This window comes from Pezoporus occidentalis, unplaced genomic scaffold (genome assembly GCF_034315485.1).
Source record: "Pezoporus occidentalis ecotype Australia unplaced genomic scaffold, CSIRO_AGI_Poc_V1 ctg246, whole genome shotgun sequence".
In the NCBI taxonomy this organism is placed as follows: Eukaryota; Metazoa; Chordata; class Aves; order Psittaciformes; family Psittacidae; genus Pezoporus; species Pezoporus occidentalis.
Window position 1 is genome coordinate 634,285 of NW_026914350.1, and position 6,876 is coordinate 641,160.

At 45.4% G+C, this 6,876-nt stretch overlaps 1 long non-coding RNA gene across 1 annotated transcript; it reads right to left on the reverse strand.

The window, feature by feature from the left end:
* Positions 1-1,468: 1,468 nt before the first annotated feature.
* LOC134165715 (uncharacterized) lies at positions 1,469-4,412 on the reverse strand. The gene is made up of 3 exons (XR_009965629.1): positions 4,002-4,412; positions 3,843-3,904; positions 1,469-3,229 (listed from the first exon to the last, which is right to left on the reverse strand). It is a non-coding gene; the product is annotated as an uncharacterized LOC134165715 (long non-coding RNA).
* Positions 4,413-6,876: the final 2,464 nt, after the last annotated feature.

Genomic DNA, 6,876 nt, shown 5'->3' on the forward strand with positions numbered 1-6,876 from the left:
CTGTCTTGGCATTTGGGTATCAATCCCTTTTGTCATCACTGTCCCCGCTGGTGTCCTTAAATGGGTACAAGACAGGAGTGATGGTAACTCATTCACTGCAGCATCTTCAGTGTCTGGGTGGTGTGATCCACACACTGGCAGGGCCCACCAGCCATGGTGGTGAATGTTTCCTCCCTTGGCTCAGGTGGTCATGACAGCCACAGACAAAATCACCCTGCTCCCTGAGGCTTCCCAAAAGCTTTGCTGCTGGTGGAAAGGCCAAGCAGGGGGAACGCTTTTGTGTTCCATGCTGGCATCACTCGGCACCACCACCACTGAATTTTCCAGATGGGAGCAACCTGAACAAAGCCTGTCAGAGGGTCCCAGCACCATCTTACTAGCTCAGGGATGAAATAGCACCATGAGGTGAAAACGATGGTGCATCCACCGCAAACAGAGATACTGAGGAAAGTGTAGGGAAGTGTAGGGAAGTGTAGGGAAGATTACACAGAAGTTGTAGCTCATTAAAGGAAAACATGCTGAGATATTTTTATGTTGCTGCTAGTTATAAAAGAGCCAGTTGAAAAAGCTTATTACAGTAATTACACCAGTGTAAAGAGAGACCTAACAAAGATTACAGCACTTTAATATGCCATCATCATGGCTTAAGTGAAACGTATTTCGGACTCAAACAAGGCATTGCCCACATGCCTGGGCAGGGGATAATAAAAGCAGAAATGCTGCTCAGGTGGCTGCAATGTTGGCAGAAAAGCTGTCTGTGGCTGCTCATTGCAAGGTGGAGGACTGGCCAGAGGAGGCTGCAATGTGGGGGCTGACTCTGCACGGTAGCCATGGGGGAGCAGGATGGCAGGCGATAAGGGGCAGAGATGGACTGTGGGGGACATGGGGCGCAGGCAGGTGATCTTGAGGTGGGCAGGCAGTGTAAAGATCTCTCCTTCACTATCTCCATCACCCTGTCTGTTACAGGGATCATGAATCAAGAAAGAGGCCATCAAGACCCATCTCTGCCATGTGACCTGGCACTTCGGATAAATCCCCTGCTTGCACCTCCAGCTTCCAGCAGCTGGGAGGAACTGGACCATAGAATTTAATGGCCCTGGTGGGATTTTTCCTCCCTTAATTTATCCAATCCTCTTCTGATACAGAATTTATGTTTTCACCCCTGGAGGTGGTGTCACCTCAAACTGTGCACTCCTCTGCACCCAGATTTATGCCAGCTTCTAGATAGAAACTCTCCGTTAACCCTTTATACTGTAAGTACCAGCTACTTGGTCTTGCTTGGTTTTGGTAGGGCACATCTCTCCTGGATAGGCTCCTGCAAGAATTTCTCAAATTCTTAAAGAAACCCAAATTCCTCTCTCAGCCCCTCACAGGTATCTGCATTTTGGCACGGCCCAGGGCAGGAAGCATGTCAGTGAACATCATTGTGAAGTCCACAGCCTTTTTACTCACTGGCATCCACTGATGTCCACAGCCTTTTTACTTACTGGCATCCACCGATGTCTCCTAGTGCTCACAAATCACTTACCTAGATGCCGCCACCTTCACCACCATCATGTGCATGGTGGTGGAGCCCTCATGGCTATCAAAAGTCTGGTTTGGCCACCCTAGGCTCAGGAGGCAGTTAGTTCCTGGGGTGTATGAACTGACTGCACAGAGTATAATTTATATTCCACCTCCACAAGGTCACGGGGGTTTTGTCAGTGATGCTCAGTGTAGAGCTCTCAAACCCACTCCTCAGCTGGATTTTCACCTGAATATTGCTTCACTAACAGATGTTTTGTTTTTCTTTGAATTGTTTCTTCACTCACAGTCTTCTGAGGAGCCAAGGCTGGAGCAGCCTGCAGCCATCTCCTCTCCCACAGCTAAACTACTACTGCAGCCAAATCTCCTCACTTGGATTGGCTCCTGCAATCCCAGGGTCACCCACTTCAGCATAAATTGTAAACAAGTGGATGCAGATCATATTTACTCATGAAGGAGTAACATGCAGATTTGGATTCACACAACCTGATTCCAGGCTCCTAAAAGGAAGCACGGCATTAAGCAAAGCATTACCCAGGTTGGGTTGTCAGCTTACAGCTATTTAAGGTATGTGAGAAGCCAGGCCAGCCAGCAGAATCCATTTCACCCCTTAGCAAATATCCAGATAGTGCTTGCCATGCTGAGAATGAAGTGTCCTTTCTAACCTTAGAGGCATTGCGTGGAGCTGTGCCCCAGTTGCACTGGCTGTAAAGGTGGCATTTGGAAAAGGACAGGAGTGCATTTTCCTTTTTTTAATTCAATTTAAGGGATTTAGAAAAGGCACTTGGAGACATTTTTAGGAGTGTTGATACAGGGATGACAATGATATAGCAAATGAATTTATGCAAGAGTGTGATGACCTGAGCTCCTGTGTTCAACACATCAGCTAGCTGCAGAGCTGCCCACCTCAGGCCTCATTAAAAACATGGGACAATGTAGATTGCAAATGTAAAACAAAGGGTTAAATCACACTTTAACTTACTTAAGACTCTACTGAGCCTATCCTTACTCACATTTAGCAGAAGGTACCTTACACCACTCCAAAAAGCCACCATGAGTGAGCTCCAGATCAGCCCCTCATTGGCAACTGGTGGCTTTCTTATCCGCAGTCACGTGTGCAGGTAATACTGCCGCATAGAAAACACAGACATTTGTGAGGTCTGGTGCAAAAGCAGGTGAGTATAGGAGTATAGTGACAGAAGTGACTGATCCTGGCAGAGCATGTTTAAAACCCTTGTGGCAGCTGGACCCCTCGGGAATGCCATCCCCTGGCAACTCGCACCTGATGTGGATGTGATTTACACCCATGCTGCGTGTGCCTGCACGTTTGGGTAGAGATGCCCCTGCACCGAGGCCGCTAACACTCGATCTGCATGACTGCAGATATGTGGTGATCATTCTATTGAGAGTGAGCCTGGCTTAGGCCGCTGGAACAGAGAGCCAGAGCCAGTTTAGGTTTCTGCTTCTGCAGCGGTGAGCAGATATTCTGACCCTCCACAGCAGAGTCTGGTTCTGAAAACCTCTCTCTTACAGAAGCAATTAAACCTCTTGTGCAGCCTTGACATTAAAACATATTTAAATTTAAAAACAATGTTTACTAATACGGTTGGGGTTTTTACCAGTTTATTTGGGTGCCAGAGTTGAGCAGAGACCTCGGGGCTGGCTGATTCATGCCTGTTTCATTTTTCCATTCAATCCATTTTCTCTGAAAAGGAGACATAAGCAGTGAAGCCAATATAGTTTTATTGGATCCAATGCACTGCCACTAAACCAAATATATGTACACTCAGGCCACTACACTTTTATTAAAACAAATAGAATTTAATTCAAACCAGCATTCAATAGCTACAGTTTGGGGTTTGGTGGTTTTTCATTTTTTTTCTTTTTCAAGAGATGAAATTAAATCCTACCAATACTGTTTTTCAATATGTTTTCACAATCAGGTTCATTTGACCCAATATATATTAATCACAGGTAACACATCCTTATTAAAAAGAAATTTACAGAAACCAGGTTTCTTTCACGCATACAGACAGAAATCCTAACCCACTGCAAGATTAGACCAGGAGTACAAGTGGGAGAGACTCAATTGTTGGTTTTTATGTTGTTAAAAGACACTTCTACTTAGGATTTTTTTTAGATTACTACCCTTGCTGTGACAGGTATCTGCTCAGAAATAAGGCTTTTAGAAATCGGTATCTTTCTAGATGAAACATACTTCGTACAGACCGGCAGTGGAAACAGATATAATGCTCAATGCAAACAAAACAAAGGAGTGCAGTAAATTCAAACAAGAGCAAGGGAACCAGGGCTTGTACCTGACACAAAGTGTAGCTGCAGGAGACAGTAGTTAGAAGGACCAGCCTGTGGTACCAGAAATCTGAAAAAGAAACAGAATAAATCTCAATACAGAATGAAACTGAGTTTCATTTGCAATCATTCACAATAGTGCTATTCATTTAATCACATTTCCACACCTGTGTTTGTAGATGAGATTTTTACAGATGCCAAGGGGAAGTCTATTTCTGTTATCACTGAGTGGTTTTGTAAATCAAGCCTATTGTCTCCATGTGTGTCTAATAAACCCCCAGTTTTACAAAAACCTTATTTTTCACTTCCAAAAGCTTTTCAGTTCTTTATTCCTTGTGATCTATCCTTTGATCTGGAGAGGTTATTGCCTTTCCTAGTCTCTTGTCTCTCTTCTTCAGCTTCTCAGGGAATAATGCAGGACTTTATGAAAAGTGTGTGTAAAACCATTCACCTTTTTCTTGATGATATTTTGCAAAGGAGGGACTGGTCCTGCTCTGCAAGCCAAGCTGTTTACTTGCCCCCAACGAGAAACACTCTGGGGAGGTTGTTGAGATGTGCCCCAGTGACTGGAGCACATGTTTCAGTCCAAGTCAGAAGTGTGCATGCATTTAATTCCCATGGGTTCATTCGCATTTCTGTCCTTTGTTTTGGGTAAAGTTTGTGAAGCAAAAAAAAATTATTTCATAATTGTGTATGAAAATCAGCTGTAGCAGAGAGTAATGGCCCCCTCTGAGAGCATAGTGGTAGCAGAAATGAGGATGCCAGCACTGCGGCCATCAGAGTGGCACCTTGGCTGCATTCAGACCTAACACAGTTGGAAACAGGCACATCCATGACCACTGAAGCATAATTTTGGTTGCTGTTTGAGCACCCCCAAAGCTTACAGAAGGTAGATTTATGAATGTCTTGGTGGGGTCAGTGTAGGAAAAGAGTGCATATAAATACGTGATCCCCAGGCAGTTTTAGTGAGCAGGGCATCCCGCCTTTCCCTCCTGCAGCCTAAAAGGCACTGTGTTGCACTGACCTTCCCTCCTGAATCAAGGGCTCGCTCTGGAGTGTCAGTCAGGAAAGCATCATTAGATAGCAGTGGTGACGGAGCACCATCCCCTCCATATGGGCTGAACAGCTGCCTTTGCAGACTTCCCAGACAGGGGAGCAAAGGATTAAGTTCAGGACCCATACCCAGACAACCTCCTGCACGTAGCTGAGTGGCAGTGTGGTGCAGGTGACAAAATGCTTCCACTGTTTCCAACCCACTTTGTCAGAGACTGGCTACCACTTCTTTGCCTCGTTCCCAGTGACAACATTCCCAGTCAACAGTTCAGCAGCTGCGCCTGCCCATCAGGCTTCTCCTCCCTGCCAGCCCTGTACAGAGAGAGGAAAAAAACCCGACCCCGCTCCGAACAATTTTAATTAATGCTGACATTCATCAAGCTGCAGAGGAAGCAACTGCTGCTCGTTGCTTGGGTTTATGTGAAAATAGTAGAAATTAATAGAACTGTCATAAAGTTGTAGACCGTCCTGTCTTCATTACAGCTGACGCCTGGGAGAAATGAGTTGTGAGCAGCAAGAGATACAGGAGCTCGTGGAGAGGCTGATGGGCTGCCCAAGTGCTGAGGGTTTTTCTGAAAGGCGGGCTATTTCCCAAACCATGCTGTCTTCCTCACCTGTAGACACGTGGATCTACTTGGAATGCCTGGAGATCAGCTGTACGCAGTGACCCAGTGAATGTCATCCAGGTCCTTGCTGTGTCACACACTGCTCCAGAGGTGGCAGACCACAGACCCTGTCCCTCACATGGTTTGGGCATACCATGCTCCCAACGTCCTTTGGTGATTTCAAAGACCACATATGGGTCTTACCAAGAGCTGCTCATCACCTGTCTTACACCTGCCAAAGGACTGCAGGTCCATGACCTTCAGCAGGTCTGGTACAGGCTCACCATGGTAGAAAGGCCAATAACTGTACTGTATTGGTGCAAAACGCAAATAGTACCTGCTATTTCATGCAAAGCATGTATAAGATCTCTGCATACTTACAAGCCACCTTACCCATTTGCTGATCATTCACAGGACTTTTAAATGTTGTTGCAGAAGCTGTAGTAATATCAAGGCTTTCTACCAGGGCAGCCTTTGGATGTTTCTACCTGCTTATTGACAGCTCTTCCTTGATCTTCTCTGTAGCATTAGTTTCCTAGCAAAACTGTAAACTGGGGAAGAGAATAATTTCATACATCCTGACTCCTGGTACTAGAAACATATTGCTCTTTCTTCACAGATGTGTTCCTGCACCCCAGGTGTCCTTTACTTTAGCTTTAAAGCAAAAACAAAGAAATAAACAAATAGGAAGTCTCAGTATAACAGGACAGTATTAAATGTGATTTTCTTTGCAAGAGCTAACATCTGACCTGATATGCAGTGCTAACTGGTATACTATATGCATACATCTTAACAGAAAATTTTATCTCCCCAAGCCCTCAATGAACCAGGGAAGCAGTTAAAAATGGATGTTCTAAGCAAGGGATCTGTAGGGCAGGGGAAGCTGGTCTGCAATCCCTCTGGGAAGGGTAAGTCCTGTGCCCCAGACAAGTCCAGTGGAGGTGTCTTGCGGCAGATATTGCTGGTGTTGTTTCTTTACTCTGATACAGAGCTGAAGCTCTGGTTTTGATACCAAGTATTTTTCAGAATGTCATTTTCGCCTTTAATGCCTCAAAGTAGCTCTGTCTTCCAGGGAGCAATCCACAAAATGACCCATCAGTGCTTTCCCAAGCTTTGAAACAGGGCCAAAATCAAAGGAAACCCCAAATCCCTCAAGCCCATGTTCATTTTTTGCCTCACTGGCATACTGTGTGACTGGGCTGATTAATTTCTGTAAAGTGCTTGGAAATTAAGGCATCGGATCCTGATGGTAAATAGCTACAGGCCCTCAAGAGGGTAGGCACCTCCCACCCTCTCACACCCCTACACACAGAGTCAGATACGTAGGAGTCCAGATTCTGTTGCAGTGCTGGACATGTCAGAATATCTTCTGTAACCCTTATTT